Source organism: Achroia grisella, unplaced genomic scaffold (assembly GCF_030625045.1).
Source record: "Achroia grisella isolate CSIRO2021 unplaced genomic scaffold, CSIRO_AGI_Agris_v1 utg546, whole genome shotgun sequence".
Classification (NCBI taxonomy): Eukaryota; Metazoa; Arthropoda; class Insecta; order Lepidoptera; family Pyralidae; genus Achroia; species Achroia grisella.
This window is the reverse complement of record NW_026712931.1, coordinates 79195-98389: the sequence shown is the minus strand read 5'-3', so window position 1 is coordinate 98389 and position 19195 is coordinate 79195. Positions and strand designations below refer to the sequence as shown.

The 19195-nt window shown below is 31.3% G+C and overlaps 1 protein-coding gene across 3 annotated transcripts in view; it reads right to left on the bottom strand.

The window, feature by feature from the left end:
- Nucleotides 1-19195, bottom strand: part of LOC131848123 (protein N-terminal asparagine amidohydrolase) — a 46744-nt gene that overhangs the window by 7939 nt on the left and 19610 nt on the right. For 2 of the 3 annotated variants that reach the window (XM_059197882.1, XM_059197883.1), the window contains exon 3: nt 12335-12385. The gene's annotated coding sequence lies outside the window, so the exon portion shown is untranslated. Of the gene's footprint in view, nt 1-3896; nt 4094-12334; nt 12386-19195 lie in introns of those variants that run through there. The other variant, XM_059197884.1, reaches the window with a different exon arrangement.

The window sequence follows — 19195 nt, the reverse complement described above, 5'->3', positions numbered from 1 at the left end:
TGAAAAAAGTCAAATAGATTTACACAACATTGTTCCCAGCTAATTCTTGAAGCATTTTAATATTTTTGGCCAACCTTGATGCTTTTTGTGTAAAATTTGAGCGTGTTTCATTGCAATGTCATCTGATATTATGTGATGATGAAGTCATATGTTGTTGCACTCAATCTCTAAACGAACCAATCTATTTTATCAGGCGAAAATTAGTTCCGCTGGAAGAAACTTCCACTCGGTTACCGTTCTTATAACAAACGAGTATCCAAAGAGCTACACTAATTAAAAAATACAAAATACTTGACGACAGTCAAAATGGATTCCGAAAAAATAGATCAACAACCTTGGCTATCTATAAATATATACAGGAAATATTAAATATAATTAAAAATAAACAGTACGCTATTGGAATATTATTAGACATGACCAAAGCTTACGACAAAGTACAATATAACATATTATTAGATAAGTTACATGGTGTAGGGATACGAGGAATACCACATAAATGGTTTGCATCCTACTTGAAAAACAGAGAACAAATAGTTGAAATCGAATACTTCAATTAATAGTAAGAATATGATTGAAATGATAAAATCGGATAATAAAATGGTAAACGCATCAATTCCTCAAGGAAGTGTTATCGGCTGTATATTGTTTTTAATTTATATAAACGATCTCCCTAAAATTGTACAAGAGCCCTGTGTTCTTTTCGCGGATGATGTCTCTCAGCTTACATCGTGCCAAAGTGGTACAGACTTAGATGCCCATCTTAATTCGATTCTTGATAGAACGTCTAATTGGATGCGCGACCATAACTTAGATATTAACTATAATAAAACTAAATTAATGACCTTCCACCCATGTCAAAGAAGGCCACTTGACGTTGACTTCGTGTATAATGGAATGCCATTGGAAGTGGTCAATGAATTCACGCTCCTCGGTATATCCATTGACTCACAAATAAATTGGAAATCGCATATCAAGAAAAGAAAAAGTAAAGTGTTTAGGTTTGTATATGCATTTCGGGAAGTTAAAAGAACCACTAACTTGCAAACCGCTCTCACCACTTACTATGCATATGCGTACGCATGGTTGAGTTATGGGATAATAATGTGGGGAAACAGTACCGATGCACCTACTCTCTTTACCTTACAAAAGAAACTAATTAGAATTCTGGTAAATATTGACAATCGTAAAAGCTGTAAACCATATTTCCAAAAACATAATATTCTTACTTTGACTTGCATTTATATTTTAGAAACCAGTAAATTCGTCCGAAAATACCCCAATTTCTATAAAACACGCGAAGAAAGGTGTGAAAAATATAATTTACGACACAGAAACAGGCTCCTTCTTCCATCCTCCACGTTAGCACTACATTCAAGTGGTCCTCTGGTGTCATCCATAAATATATATAACCACTTACCACTTTCTTTAAAAGAGATAAAAAATGATAAAATATTTATAAGAAATCTCAAGACATTGTTGATTAAAAAATGTTATTATACAATTTTAGAATATAAAAATGACATATTGAATTAAATATTATACAATTTAAAATTATTAATTATTATTACTATTTTTTATTATTATTATATATTATATAAAAAATAACTCGTCCTCCTCTCTTCTCTTCCGCTTGCTGTGCCCAACAGGGTCCATAATTAACCTACTTTGAAATGTACCTGTCTATCTATTTACTGTAAAATTATGGAATGCAAAGCTTAAATAAATAAATAAAAATAAATAAATAAATAATTTGACACATCTACAGGTTTCGCACTCCTATTTCTGTCTAAACATAATACTAAAAATAATAACGATAAGGAGTTTGTAACTTATTTGTTAATTATTACAAGATTTAGTGATGGTTGTTTTTTTTACACAAACCTAATAACGGATACGAAACCATGGGTTTCTTGAAAGAATTTGCTAGACTTTGCTGCATTACCCCTACCGAACGTCTGTAGGTATCATTGTATGAGTGGTGTTCCTTTATTCATAAAACATCGGTATCGATTCTTGATGAACCTATTTACGTTAAAATCTTTTTTAATTATCTCCTTATTCGATTTTCTATATAAGAGTTTTCTATAGAGATCACACAATTGGTATATGCTTGTGAGGAATTTACTATGGTACTTATTTATTGTCCTTATCAGTTGATAAATTGCGAAACCAGAACATTAACCGTCTCGTCACATCGTTAATTGGACGATAAATATTTAAAAAGTCGTAAATATGCATTATTATGAATCGATATTTCATAATGTAACGTAAAAATAAGCTATATTCATTATTATACGGATAAAACTAACGAGATAAGCGACAGCGGCGTGGATACTGGTATAAAAGATGCAAATTTAAATACTTAGTATTAGTAATATTGTATTTACTATAGAATGGATACTTGTTCAACGGTACAAACTTTTCGTAGCGTTTAATGCCCTTAGTAGTGTGAAGTTGAAATGTCAAAATTTGGTACACAGTTACAGTATAGTAACCACACTGTTTTTGTGAACTTCATATAATACTACAGACGGCACACAAATTATCTTATCTTGATAAATCTCAGTCTGACATACACATATATATACCAATTACATTAATCTCACATCGCACGTTGATTAACTAATATAGCATGTCTTTTCCTATGTTTATATTGACACTTTTATTCAAACCAATTCGCTCAACATCATATATTACGAATGTCTGTTTAGTTCACAGAACTAGCTAGCTTTAAGACTTTGTTCTGCATAATGTACACATTTCGTTCGACCGAATTTATTCTACGATTCTTCACTCTTTCTTACATACTCAACTATAACTATTTTTGTTATATCTTTACTATTTACTTTGCTTTTGTGTACACAATAAATGAAATTCATTATTATTATTATTATAACTAATATAAGTAACAAAACGCAATCAAAAATCAATGTGGAGGATAACTATAGCACTTACTTTATGAAATATACATAATGCAAGAGCAGGAAATTAATATATAATATAATCCTATAGGCGACATCAAGCTAACTGCCAATCTCCTAGTAGGTTAATATTTTCTTTACAAGAACTTTATATCTAGTAATAGAATATTAATACTCAAAGGCTGCTAGAAGATAAATATAGCATTGTAATAATAGACAAGACCCAAAAAAATCTTTAACGTAAAAGTGTTGAAAAGGTCTGTGAATAGTTACAATAGTATATATGATGCAATGCTAAAATTGAAGTTTCCAAATTTCGTGCGCACAATAGTGAAAAATATCTTACAAAACTTGAACACCAGACCGCGTCCTTGGGCAAACGAGGTATGATTAATGGCTCTGTCGACCAAGAAATTGAGACGCAATGTTGGTCATTCGTTCATATGGAAAAAAGTTCATTCATCCATGGTCAAGATGCGCCCGCCGGTAATTTTAGTGGTAAGACCACTATTGTAGAGCCCGTGATAACAATAGCCTAATTATCTGGCTCAAATAAATTACTTGCATCATCAATCACTGAAATGTTATTTATATAATATAGAGAAGATGTTTAGAATCACAAATATTGACTGTGAGAAGGCTCAAAAGTTTAATATTTGTAATAAACGACGTACTATATTAGAACCGCTGTTATATTTTTAAACGCATACATAAATATCCATGTCTGACTATTCCAAAGTATTGTGTAGTATATAAATATTAACAAATATATAACAATATTTAATTAAAATAAAAGGGTGGATAAGATCAGTGAAATTTGCATGTTGTAATTCATCACTTTGTAGTAGTTCAACAACATGTCATATCCGATCCGTCATCATCATAATCATATATAATATTTTCGGCCTTTTATTATCATCGCATTAAAATTTTGACATGATAAATTCACTGCAATGTAATTTGAATTTATATTACCTTTAGAGCAATCTTCCTCAAACAAACAAAACATACGTTTTATTTTAGACAAATCACAATCACTCGTTACACTATACTCATCTAGAGAACGTATTTTAATTTCTAATGAAAATACTGGTGATTAGATCGCCGGTAAACGCGACATAAGTGATGTAGTTATTGCACACAAAACACGACTGAGAACGTCGTAGGGTTATCGTATCCTCGACATGAGTGAGAGGACATACGGAGCCATAGTACGTGCGTCGACGTCCATTATATATTCATTATTTCTGCAAACAACTATGAATATAATATATATCAGCAAGTAGCATAAAATTGATCAGCCTTTAAACAAACATTATCTAAATACTTATTGTAAATTACATAAATATGAGTAATTTTAAACTTTCCAGTAATATAAATGAAATAGTGAGGTTGTTTATTGCGCTGCCTTAATAGTTTGACCACTATTTATTATAATTAATAAACAATTTAATTATTGAATGAAAGTGATTGGTACTGAATTAAATTATAATAAATTAGGTATATACGTAGAATTGTGATGAAAAAGGAGAACTTTAATACATTTATTATGAAACACATAAGTTTAGATAAGATGCTATATTAGAAAAGATAATTATATATAATATAAATTTCTAAAATACAGATTATCTATTACAGGATATTTGACATAAGTAAAGTGTGACATTTAATTAATACAGCTTTACTAACCAATGTTAAAAACGCAAATGCTATAAAATGAAATATTATGCTGACATCGTTTGATTAATTATTTTTGAAAATAGTGCAGTCAAAATGAGTTATCATTGTATCTATATTAATTTAATGAATATATACATTTAATAATGCTAAAGGTAAACATTATAATATTTTATTCTCCGTTGTAGAAATATTTGGCAGTACCGAACGCGGCGAACGAGTGTCCATGTATCGCTACACATCGATTGCCGCAAGTTACTAGCTTGTTATTGTTATGATAATGCTTATTATGTTGGAAATAGTCGCTCGATAGTGTCTGTATCGTGCAATAAGTAATTAAGAATTATACCATCAACTAGTATTATCTTTATTATAATAACATACAAGAGCGGACGTCCAGTCTTAACGACAATTCACCACTATAATTGCATTACTTCCGAGAAACAGCCTGTAAAGATGGTTTAGATCTGTCAATTATTATTATTCATGGAATATAGAACGATACCACTAATAATGACTAAACAATATATAATAAATGCGAAAGTTGGTAAAAATGTGTTGTTAATTGGTAGTTTTTTAGTATAATACCCCTACTAATAGAGGGTTGAGAGTAAAAAGCACATAAGAATAACAAGGAAACTGTTTTAGTAATATTTTCATTGATGCTCCGCTTCTATTAGTCGTATAGCATGATGTTACTCGAGTATATCTATTATATCTTAATAATATTGTAAACGCGAAAGTTTGTGAGAATGGATGTTTGTTACTCTTTCACGCAAAAACTACTGAACGGAATTTGATTGTACTTTAAAGTAATATAGCTTATTCATCAGAATTACACATAGGCTATTAAAAATTCATGTGGCTGAAACCTTGGGCATAAGAAGTCTTCCTGAACAAATAGGCGAAGCAACATTAAAAGTATTTAGGATTAAGGACCAAATTATCGTATAACATTTTCTAGGTTTGCTGGAAGAAATCATTTTTAGAGATAAGCTCTCCCTTGTACATTACTTTTACCTCATTATTGTTATTTTTTCCTATGTATGTGTACAATAAAGAATAAAGAAAGGATGAACAAAGATTTACATGTAGCCAATTTGTATAGAACATTTGTCATAATGGTCAAGGAAAAAATAAAAAGACACCCTATGATAGACAGATATGAAAGTGATGTTATCAATTACGTCTGTCTATTTGTTACAAGCGTTTATCTTAGAATGCGTTACATAACATATTGACCCACAGACATACAACAGTATTTGCACATCGACATAATTTATAGATTATTATCAGTCAGTTAATAATAATAATAACAAAATACACATCGCCATCTAGTCCCAAACTAAGCAGAGATTGTATTATGGGTACTATAGAACTGGTATCAATAAGAATAAAAATATAATATTATAACTGAATTACCTACATCTTTTTTAAATACATACATAATATACATACAAAACACCCAGGCCAATACAAACAAGCATACTAATGAACAAAAGAAAAAAGTTTCACTGTGCAAGGGATCGAACTCACGACAATCGAAAGTATGCACAGTAGCACAACGCGCTAAACCGCTAGTACGAGGCCATCAATGTTTTCCTGCAAAGTTTGCAATACTAAAATAATTGTTACAGTATAATCTATGTTCTTTTACCTACGAAATAGGTACTATTTAATGTGTGCTTTAAAACGTATGTAAGCAGGTATAAATCAAGTTTGTAGAGACCGGACCGTTATTTGGTAGGACCAGAGCATGTTTTGTCTTCTACTCGGCTCTTGATTAAAGGTGGACAATCATTCACATCTTTATTTACACAGTCCATGCACTTTTCATCAAATTCTCCTATTTCGTTGGAATATTAACTCCTTTCTTTCCATTCTGGAATATTAATATATAATTAAAACTGTGTATTCTATTTACCCTAATATCAGTATTATAATCATCTACTTGCTGACTGCCGGCTTCTGTAAAAGTCAGACTCACTAATTGTATTTAATTGGGCACGACACGCGTACGCCCTGGGCACTTAAATGGATTTACAGCTAACCATCATTGAAGCAGCGATTTAACAATTGTACTATTAAGGCGACAAGATAAATAAATCCATGTCTCATAGATTAAGTAGTAAATGTAAAATACAGGTGCAGTGGACATATTAACGGCCATTCAATTCAATTCAATTTATTTACTGGATGTGAACATGATGTGCTTAAGATTATAATACTTCCAAACATGCCCTGTTGTTTCCGGCGTGTAAAATATTACAATTATATTAATATTACATTATTATTATTTTAAAAATTATTATTATTATTATTATTACAATCCATTATTGCCATTTAAATAATCATTTGTGGAATAATAGCATTATTATTTAATAATTAATAATTCTTATTTTTTAATAATTCTTTAAATCGATGTTATCGAGTATATTTAATCAGTATATAAAAATCGACAAGGCAAAGCACTCCCCTTAGGAAGAGATAGATAATTTGCTTTGACGCTGGTTGCATATTAAGTAATATATGATATATGTTCCTTAAGAAAATTACTTTTGTGGAATTTTTGGAAGATGCTAACCAATCCTAACATAAAACTAGTGAAAATATTCCGTTCCGTATTTCTAATACTAGAAAAAATTAATATTTGAGACTTCTGACTGAATTTTGAAATGAGCTTTTTTGGTATTGCAAATATATGTAGGTTTATACTTAGTAATGATGCATGATGTTGATTACGTAACGACAGACGATGAACAAGGTGATACTAAACTCGCAAAGTAAACTAAAGATCTAGAGAGCATTACTTCTAAAAGAAAATGACAGAGCATTAAATAAAATAAATGTATTCACGGCTTAACATAACCTATGTAAATTATTGCCACTATGTATTGAAATATAAAATTTACAATTGAATGCATTGTACTTCAACATTATAATCAGGCATTGTGTGGGCCCGTAACTGTCTCGATATCCGGGGATAGGTCGGTAGTTATAACTATCCTAGGGAGAATTAAGGTTCAAATTCGTGACACTGGGCGAGATCTCGGCCAGGACAGTTATGGTCAGACCAATAGAACTGTCCGCCGACTTATTAATGACCCAAAGACAATGATGCTAATGCTATTAAGTGGTCTCGACCACAATCAGCACTGCGCTTAAATGCCTGCACCTTGCTCTGTAGAGTTCGTGAGTCGAGCCATTAAAAATACGTTATAGACCAAACGCCGGATTTAGAACTAGCAGTATCACAAGCGAGATATATTATTTTTCTTGTTTTACTTTTATTTAGCGTAAAAATAAAACCGTTACCTAATGACTAAAAATGTAAATAACGGTTACTCATAATCACTCCATTCTGGAGTAGACGGTACGGCATTAAAACTTGTAGATTTTTAATAAATAATATAACATAAGTATATTTTATACTATTTTAGGTTGTTTATATTTGTGAGAGCGAAACGACATATTGCAAAATTCTCTTCTATCATGAAATGTTTTAACAAATATACTATAAGGATATTAGTCAGACAATTTCATAAACTTCTTGGAACGTGCTGACATTGTTAGACTTTCTATTGAGTGTTGTACAGAAATCTCATGTATAGAACTAGATAATTATATACTTATATGTGTTTATAGGCCTCCTAATAGTGATTATAATGTATTTGAAGAGGTGATGGAGGATATATTAAAAAAAGTATTTAATAGCAGTAAAAAAATCATTGTGTGTGGTGATTTTAACGTTGATATTCTTTGTGATACACCCACATGTACAAAAATTATTAGTTTATTTCAGTCTTTTAATTTGAGTAATGTCTTTCAGGAACCCACTCGTGTAACCGCTACGACTGCTACTTGTCTTGACAATGTTTTTTGTAACTGTGAGTATATTGAAAAATTAATAATAAATAAACTTCCTTCGGATCACTGTGGTCAAGTTGTTAAGTTTAGTAATCAGACTAAAAAAAATACCAATAATAAAAGATCAAAAAGACAAATAAATGCTTACAATATTAATAAATACAAAAGCACGGTTAAATATAAATTAGACTTAGAGTTACAATCTGTCAGTCTTAATAATCCTGATATTCTTTACACCAAGTTAATTAGTCTTTTGTCAAAAGAATACCAGAATATTTTCAAGAAAAGAGAATATTGTGTTAAATCTAAATTTACAGAATGGGCAACAGTAGGAATACTTAAAAGTAGAAACATTTTATTTGATTTATATGATCAAAAAAAATATAGATTTGATGACAAATTTACGACTTATGTGAGAAATTACTCTAAAATTTTCAAACAAGTTTGTATTGCAGCTAAATCTAATTTTATAAATAAACAAATTAATCAGTCCTCTGACAAAATTAAGACCATCTGGGGAATTATAAACAAAGAAACTGGACGGTCTGAAAAAGCCTGCAATCAATTCTCATTAAATTATGACAATAAGTTAATAACAGCAACAAAAGATATAGTTCATATTTTTCAAGATTTTTTTGCTAATATTCCGATTGATATTACATCTTCTCTAGACTCATCTCCAATTCGAGCAAAAACATTACTGGAGGCTAATGTCAGCCCTTGCTCTTTAACATTTAAATTTTCACATGTCAGCCCTTTTCATGTCATAAAAATATTCAAACAGTTAAATTTAAAAAATACGGAAGATCTCTGGGACATGTCAGTTAAAGTAGTTAGTACATTCATAGATATTGTTGCTCCTTATCTAGCTACTATTTTCAATAAATGTGTTGATAATGGCGTGTTTCCTCAATTAATGAAATTTAGCAAATTAATTCCACTCTTTAAATCTGGAGATAGATTTGAGCTAGGCAACTATAGACCAATTTCTATTTTGCCAGTTCTAAGTAAAGTATTTGAAAAGATTATGTTTAACCAAATGTTAAAATACTTCAGGGATAACGGACTGCTTCACAGTCAACAATATGGTTTCACTGCCGGCAAGTCTACTACTGATGCAGGTGTAGCGCTTATTACACATATATTCGAATCATGGGAAAACTCACAGGATGCTCTCGGCGTTTTTTGTGACTTGTCGAAGGCGTTTGATTGCGTAGATCATGAAACACTTTTGTACAAGCTCAAATATTATGGTATTAGAGATAATGACCTAAGTCTAATGAAAACTTATCTAGAGGATAGGGTGCAAACTGTAGATATTGATGGTGTAAAGTCTAAGGGAACTAATATAAAAATGGGCGTTCCTCAAGGTTCAATATTAGGCCCATTTCTCTTTTTAATTTATATAAATGACCTTCCCTACATGGTAGAGAAATTTGCAGATATAGTGTTATTTGCGGATGATACTTCGTTGGTGTTTAAAATTGGTCGCCAATGTAATCAATTTGACGATGTAAATTATGCTATCTCTGCTATACTAAATTGGTTCACATGTAATAATCTATTATTGAACTCCAACAAAACTAAGTGCATTAAATTCACGCTGCCTAATGTAAAACAAGTAAATACGCAGCTATTGCTTAATGATGAAATAGTAAATTTTGTTAATGATACAGTTTTTTTAGGAATAACAGTGGACTCGAAGTTACAATGGGGGCCCCATATTTCAAAATTAGCCAGTAGACTTAGTTCTGCTGCTTATGCAATTAGAAGGATAAGGCAATTAACAGACGTGGCGACGGCAAAACTTGTATACTTTAGTTATTTCCATAGCATTATGTCATATGGCATACTGCTATGGGGTAAAGCTGCCGATATAAATACTATATTTATTTTACAAAAGAGAGCCATACGTTCTATTTATGGTATGGGTTCTAGAGAGTCATTACGTCAATGCTTTAAACAATCAAATATCCTCACCGTTGCCTCACAGTACATTTATGAAAATATTATGTATACAAGGAAAAACTTAGATAGTTTCAAGAAACTTAAAGACTATACAAGTAGAAACTTACGCAATAAAAATAAGCTAATTTTACCTAAATGCCGTCTACACAAAGTTAGTAATTCATTTTATGGTAATTGCGTAAGATTCTATAATAAACTGCCAGAGTCTACGCTAAATCTTACAGAGAGGCAATTCAAATCTTATATTAAACAAATGTTATGTAAAAAAGCCTATTATAAGATAGATGAATTTATAGATGATAGCAATATATAGCAAGAATAAGTTTATTTGCGGACAACGTTATAATTTTAATTTTCATACTGCTTTCTTGATATATGATAGCGTAGCGGCTTTTGTATTGATTGCCGCATGCATCCTTATGTAAAGTGCGAATACTGTAACTACCATATAGTAACTTTTGTAGCTGTGACGTGGTCGTGTGGAATGAGTAGTCATGCTCACTAAAATGTCCAGACATGTGGCGGCGTGGTGGGCCGGGTCAATGGGCTCCCTAAAATATGGTCGAGCGCAGTGATGGCTGGCTCATCCGTCATACTCGTGAACGAGTGCTGCTTGTAGGGACTGGTCTGCTCTTATCACTACGACTGATTTAATCTTATTGCAAGGTTATATTTGACCCAAAAAATTAGTGCTTGTTGGTAGTTTGTATTCACACGTTTCGACTTGTAAATGTAAACTTACAAGGATTATTTAAAAGAGCAACACACAAGTTTCTTGGTCGTTCTTCTTGTGATGAGACAGCTTTCCGAACGAGTGGTAGATAAAAAACAAATTGTTATGACTATTCAAAAGTGCTTAAATTAAGTTTATTTGAATAAATGATTTTCTATTCTATTCTATTCTATTCTTGGTTTAGGTACAATTATCAATTTTAAGAATGTTTCAAACGTCAAAAAAAGTTCAAAATGTAAGTAAGCTCCATTTGTTTCACCAATATTCTCATCATCATTCAATATCCGGACGTATTCTGATAAATCGATCGACTGTTGAGATATTTATGGAATATTATGACTACTGGATCCAATTTTCTTGAATTGCAATGATTCAAGACAAAATTGACAAGATCGATGGAAGATAGTTTGTTTATCTATTTGTACAAATTTCATATCCTTGATGATATATTCTGATTAAAGTCTACAAAACCGATCTCTGTGTTCCCACGATAAATTAATGACTAGGCAAGATTTAGCACAAATGCGCTCCTTTTATGCGCCGTCGCCCATTATCCGACTCATTTGCGGCAAAAGACAAACGTCGGAGGCAAGCACAAATTTCGCCGATATAATCGTTCGGTAAGACAATGGTTATCGCTAGTTCCGATACCGGCACAGATACATCGAACCAAGCTGATGGATGCGGCACGCTCTCAAGATAGCATCTCTATCGTGACGCCCGCCGCCGCACCGCGATCGCCCGGAACGTCTCGTGTGCACCAATTATTATTCAATATCTACAATATCCGACCGATTCACCCGCGGCAATAGATCCCCGATACCATTATTGAGGTTAACGTCTGATTTGATTTCTGGAGTTCGGTCCGGTCAAGTGACAATCGTGCTCCATGCGAGATATAATTGAATAATGATTTTATTCGACAGCATCGATGAATTTATCATTGAATCAATAACGATACACTTAAGGAGCTTGACATAATATGTACTGTTGTCTGACTGTCAGGATTCGTATCGCATAACATTGATCGTGTATTCATATAAAGAAGTGTTTAAACAGTAAGATATTTCATCATTTATTCAATAATAAATATATAATGATGAAATCAATGACCCTATTAAAAGATGTAAACAATCTCTCGAACAAAGACAGTTTCATATCAACTTACATTTAATAGGCGGAGCTGCCGATGTAAAGGTAATTCAGGTTGCTGTGCCACCTGTAACAAAAACAAAGCGTTGTCATTTTAATGACTAGGTCCGAAGGCATGTGTAATTCATGTGCATACACAGGTAGCTGCCGTGTGTATTCTGTATACGATGACGCGTTCCGCGGGCGCCACGCGAGCCAAGAGCTTACCGGAGATGTAAAGATTGCATCTAATGTAATCACGATGCAAGATCTTGCACGATTCCAACGACATACCACCGTCGCCCACTCCGCGTCACTTGTAAATTAAAATAATGCAGCCCTGAATTATGAAATATTGCTGTACCTTGAACAATATCGGGATCAGAGGTAATGCTAATTCAATAGCGTAATATCGCTGTATCTCAGAGCAGCCCCCCGCGGTCGATCCGACCAGAGATAGTCTACGATTGTGCCGATATGGTTTTGTTCGTGATTTATTTTGCTCGCTCCCATATAAGTACAGTGTACTGCAACAATGGACCGTGGTTTGGATTTACGACAGTCGATTTGGTAGAGATAAAAGATTTAACTGCATTCGGTAAAGTTGCAAAGTACGTACGCATTAACGCCGTAGACTGGTTTGTTGTTGCGATTTGAGTAGACAAACCGTCAGTGCGAAAGCGATTCTACGATATCTGTGGCATACAAGCACAGCGTCCGTACTCAACAGATTAATATACATTATCTACGTACAAGAAATGTAAGTTATAACAAAAATAGAGTGTACAACAAAAATGATAAATTCATTTATAATATTTGTTCAGAAGGGTAAACTGGAATGGCAGAATAGCAGGTCTGGGGAATATTCCCCATATGTAGCCAGCAGAAGACCTATATTCCCCATTTGTAACCATTGTAGAAAACTAATATAATATACATTTACCCTACACAAAGTAATTCCACTGTTATATCTCAATCTACAAACGAAGTACAGATCACAAAGCTGCTTGGCGACCGAAAAGGTGTGACAGAGGTACTGTCTGTCTTAGTATGAACTCTATCTTTGGTAAAAGTAAAAATATATTCAAAAGTATAGATTATACATAATTAGTAAAATCAATGATAAAAACCTGTTTCAATCACAGCTCGTATATAATAAATATAAATCTGATAATTAATATTACATCGGACACAAACGTACGATTACTTAAGTATAATAATATAACATTACAATAAAACAAGATATCAAAGGAGTCCCATACTTTTTACACTGAATATTAACAACAGATTCAAGCAATATATTCATCATGCATTAGCTAATAATAATCTTCTATATTTGAATAGAAAGTAATATTATTTACGCGAGTAGCAACTTGGAAGATCTTTTGTTTCTCTGAAAATAACAATTGTTCTACGTCAAAAAAACTTTCGCTAAGTCAGAATTTAGGACATATTCGAATGTAGTTTTATCAAACGGAAATACTGTTTAAGGAGAAGAGGATTTTTGTAATGAAGTCACAACTTATAAAGCCAACATAATACATAAACAAACTATTAATACTATGTAATACATAACAATTGAACTACTAATCTACTTTATTTGAGTTTAATTGATTTATATTTGAGGATAATGTTTGACCTAGTTACATCATAAAAATAATATTGTATTCATAGTAACTTAATAATGCCTATTTCGTCCTGTTACTTAATAAGATACTTTTCTAACTGTTTTTAACTGTTAACTATTATTTGATAACAAGGCTCGATTTATACTTCTAATGTTATTCAAGTTCAAATATAAGTATTTTTATTAGCCATTGAAGGTATGCTATCCAACGACAAAGATGTAGATGAGTCATACGATGAACTTTACAGTGAAAGGCTGGAAATGTAGCCGCTGTGGCCAGGTAATGCCTATATTTTATAGACTGGACGACAGATGCTAATTAGATTAGAAAACGTATGTCTGCATTAAATAAACGTTCCTCTGCAACATACTAGGTTCATGCAACATACGGCTTAGATTGCATAACGCATCCAGGAACTAAAGTAAGTATTTTGATGGGAATTAATAATTAACTTTCGCTACTTCTCTGGTTTGAGTACTATGATTCAAAGCAAATAGTCATTTAATATAAAATAGATACGAAGTAAACAAATTAATGACATTGAATTATCATAGTATTTATACGGAGAAATCTGCCTATCAGTCACATTCGAGAATGTCATATCACTGCAATATATATATTTATTTACTAGCATGAGAAAAATACTATAAAATATCAAAAGGTGGAACAAATATTATCGTTTTTGAAAAAAAAATTGCCATAAATATAGCTTTTATTTTATTTTTTTACTTTTTTTCAATAAATGTATTAATTATCGATATGATTTTTTTCATAAACCTATTTTATAGTAACATTGTAAAATTAACAGGACTAATAAGTAGAATATAAAAAATAAAAAACAAGAATACGTACAGGACAAAAAATTTGGTATCCTAGTTCTGATTTTCTAGCGGTGATGTCAATGTGAAGTAAAAATAAAATAAATTTTCCTATACGTCCCTTTTTTTTTGGAAAAAGTCTGATCACTTTAATTAAGTCTAATCGTAATACAACCAACGCTGCAGACTGCATTAATTTAATAGATAAACAGGATATTGATATTATATAACCACTTAAGTATTTTATCTGTTTTTTTATAGATAGATATGGTTGATAAATACAATAATAAAATAAAAAAATTGAACAGAACGGATACCCACACTTTAGAGATTACAGAGCAAAAAAATCATAAGTATATTGTAGTCTATAACAGAAATTTTACAATTTACCGAAACCGGCGTTAATGTACAAATATTAACAAATTTAATGTAAGATCTATAGATGAATTACATAAAAAAAAAAATTTATGAATAAAATTTATAATAGTTTTGCGACTTATTCACGGCTGCCGGCACATTTCCTAGAAAGTGGTATCTAATTCAAACAACGGTTAGATACTCGGAATATTTATTTGTTAATAATAGTTTTTTTTAATGTGTGAATTTTTGTGAATAATAGTAGTATATATGATTCTCTTTTTTTTTATATAATAAAATTTGAGCGCGTTTAACTGCAACTTCTACTGTCGATACACATTCAGAATTATTCACAAAAAATTATTCCAAGTATCGATCGACGGTACAGTCATATTATTTTGACTGATAAAAGAACTTCTGAAAACGATAACTAGTTGCGATATCTTTAAATTATTTCTCGTAAATTTTTCGTGTTGATAAATTGATAGAAATTTGTTTCTGTATTGCAAATTAAGCATCGAAGCGACAATTTTATTCAATTGGATATTTTAAATATTAATTGACTATAAAATAAATAACGAAGAAGATTGTAGGTACATAAATTCTCTCACGGTTGAGCACGCGCATATAAAAAACTAACATCTCACTTCAATTTGAATCGGCTTCCGAATTCCGTTGATTTACATCGATTCGACACGAAAGTCTACTGAATCCGTAATGGCTTTTTATGTAAAGTAAAATTAATGTCTTATTATATTTGTGTAACTAAGAGTGGAATTGAACAATATATATATATAGTCGAGTGCATCAGGAATAATGTTTTTAATGGTATTTTTTTTTTCAAATAGGCGCAGTGATTCAGGAGACTATTCTAATATTGCACATACATAAATAACATATGTTTATATAACAGTATGTTTTATCAACTATTTAAGTCAGGAATACAAATCCGCAAGATTGGAACCTATATCGACTATCGAAAGGTATTATACCTCTATCATCGCCATAATTATAGAAATTTGAAATGAATATATGAATTTCAAATCCGTTCAAAATATAATACCTTCTCCGGTTATTAAACATTTGAAAATAACATGTCCATCATCACTAGACAACCAAAAAAATAAACCTAGGTCACTAAAACATCAGTATGAATATGTATGCATAATTTTTCCTGTCTCTTTGGAGCACAAAGGCCAGTTTGCATAGATTAATATCCCTCGCTTCGAAAACATATGCGCTTTATGGTAATGCGATGTAACGGACATACATCATATCGCGTCAGAATTGTGAACTATAACTATTTGTTACACATTATAATGTAAGAGAGAAATTGTATACCTGTTCGCAATTTACCGAGTACTTGTGTTATTTTTTAAATTAGTGAGGGGTTCCAATGTGTTAAACATATGATTGGAAATATGCTAATAAACATTATAAAAGTATTTATTAAAAAAATATGCACAAAGAGAAGATACTTTCTAATGAATTCATATTAATAATACCTATATTTATAATTTTTCCTCATACCATTCCTTCTTTATGGACTCAACAATCTATGCTTACAAAGTGACTTGACCAGTTTTCTGCGCCTGAAACAATTATTTCTAGAAACTTGCAAATGGAAAAAGCTACATTTTATATTGTAGATCCATTAAGAACATAGTTCCCGAATATCGCATGCACAATTAACCGAATTTAAAGTTTTAATTAGAGAATACATGATTATTAAAAACGTAATATGTCTCTAACAGTCATGAGAGACACATAATTCGTGCCACAAAATAAAAAATCAACCACAATTGCTATAAAGATATAGGTATATGTTAAAGATGACAAGATGGCTACGAATAATGAGGAATAAACTTAAACAAACATAAAAAAACAACATATATAGAGACAGAATTAGGAAGTAATTTATTACAATTGCCGTAACCAGTCGTTAGCAAAATGTAAACAGTTATTCAATGTTGCGTTCAACGCGAAATATGTAAAATCAAAGATGCAAAGCCATTCCCTTAATAGAATTTCATATTTGACATATTGTATGGCTACACTCGGCTAGACTTGTATATTCACGTCTCACTGCAGACAGGGGTCGTGACAGGATGTTTAATACTTCAAATTATTCCTAAACACATGCACACGAGTATGCAATAGAAATTCAAATTTTGAATTTACTTTGAAAGAGACGTGTAAATCTTATAGATTCACGCTTCGCATATTCTGTGATAGGAGTATCAGGACACCAGTATTCTGCTAATACCTTTCAACAAAAATAATAATAAAAACATATTGTACGAGTTTATATAAAATACTAGCTGTCCTCGCAAACGTTGTTTTGCCATATAAATTAAAATATTGAGGTTCATGCTAGAAAATTTAATAATAAAATTAAAATAAAATATTATGTAGATAAATAAAAAAAAATTAGGGGTGGATATCCCTTACCACTTAGGGGTATGAAAAATAGATAGTAGTCGATTCTCAGGCCTACTGAATATGCATATAAAATTTTATAAAAATCGATCAAGCCTTTTGGGAGGAGTATGGTAACTAACATTGTGACACGAGAATTTTATATATATGTAAGATAGTAAAAATTAGTCCTATTTTTACTCTATTATATATATTTATCTCTATTATCTACTTTCTGAATTAGTATTAACTTTGAGCGATATTATTCGACTGTCTTGTTTCTACGTAACTCCACAAATTAGATTTTTTTAATTATAAATGGTAGCTACATTTACCTATATTGTCAACGTTCGTTAACTTTTAACAATGGATAATCTAACAATATAACCAAACATTTACCATCGAATACAGAATACCCTCATTTTAGTCGTCAATACAAATACTTTTTGCAAGCAACTGGCTTTGCTAATAATTCTAATAGCAACTTATGTATGAAACGTGACTTATCCACGCTTGCACAACTCCCGTCTGGTCATCTATTAATTTATTTATGTTAATTTAGTACATAAATTATTTAGCTGATATTTCAATCGATTAATCAGACGTAGAAGTTACTTAGCCATCGCTTTGTCATACTCAATCACACAGCAAAAATTAATTGACATTAGAACTAATCATTTTTCGGCTGGTTTCTGTTTACGTTCCGTTACCTACTCATCATTGCCTACTTAGTCATAAGCATCACTTATCAATGTCAGTCAAAGTCAATGATTCTCATATCGTACCCGGTTGTGTACAGTCGGCTTCATATAGAACGTAGGGCGTCAAGATAAGTTTGATCAAAATTATCTAGAAGACAAAACGTTTAAAGTTGCCGTAGGTACTATATGTATTTTATTATCACATATTCAAATTTTATTATTTTTCAGACGTCACAATTCATTTAAAAAAATATTTTCTATGTAACATACATATGTTCAAGTATTTAATGAAATTATTATATTTTTGTTTTACATGTTGTGACACAAAAATGAAAAGTATTCTTTTGGGTGAGAAAATGTCACAGGTATCACATTTGCTTCAAATTTAATTCATTCTCTGTTAATACCTTTAAACAAATATGTCTTCTTCTGACCTCTCAGACTCACTACTAGAGATCGACGGTCCATTTAGAAGACAAAATGGACTCAGAAACGCTTCTATACACTAAAAGCGATGTCAATTGTTTATAAAAAAAAGTCAATTTTAAATACTTATAAAGATATATTTTTCATCTTGTTGCCAACATATTATTAAACATTATCTCACATAATCTTTGTGAGGCCGACAGTACTGAAAGCAGTGATAGTAGTAATAATTTGTGCTGTTTAAGTAGCAAAATATATTACATATAATTATTTTTATGTTAAGATATAAACACGAGCTGGCAATAAGTATACATTTCTAAAGTTTTTTTTTATTAATTAGAATGGCCAACAAGCTGACGACCTACATGATGGTAAGTGGTAGCCGTCGTCTATATTCTTGAAGCATTACGGACTTCACGTTATGATGTGACGCCAAACCCGATCGTGCAAGTAAAAAAGTTAGAGTTACATACAAACTTTCAGAATAAAATTTCAGTTTGTTTAATTGAATTGAAATCAAATGTTTAGGATGTGGTTCTCCTTATCCTGT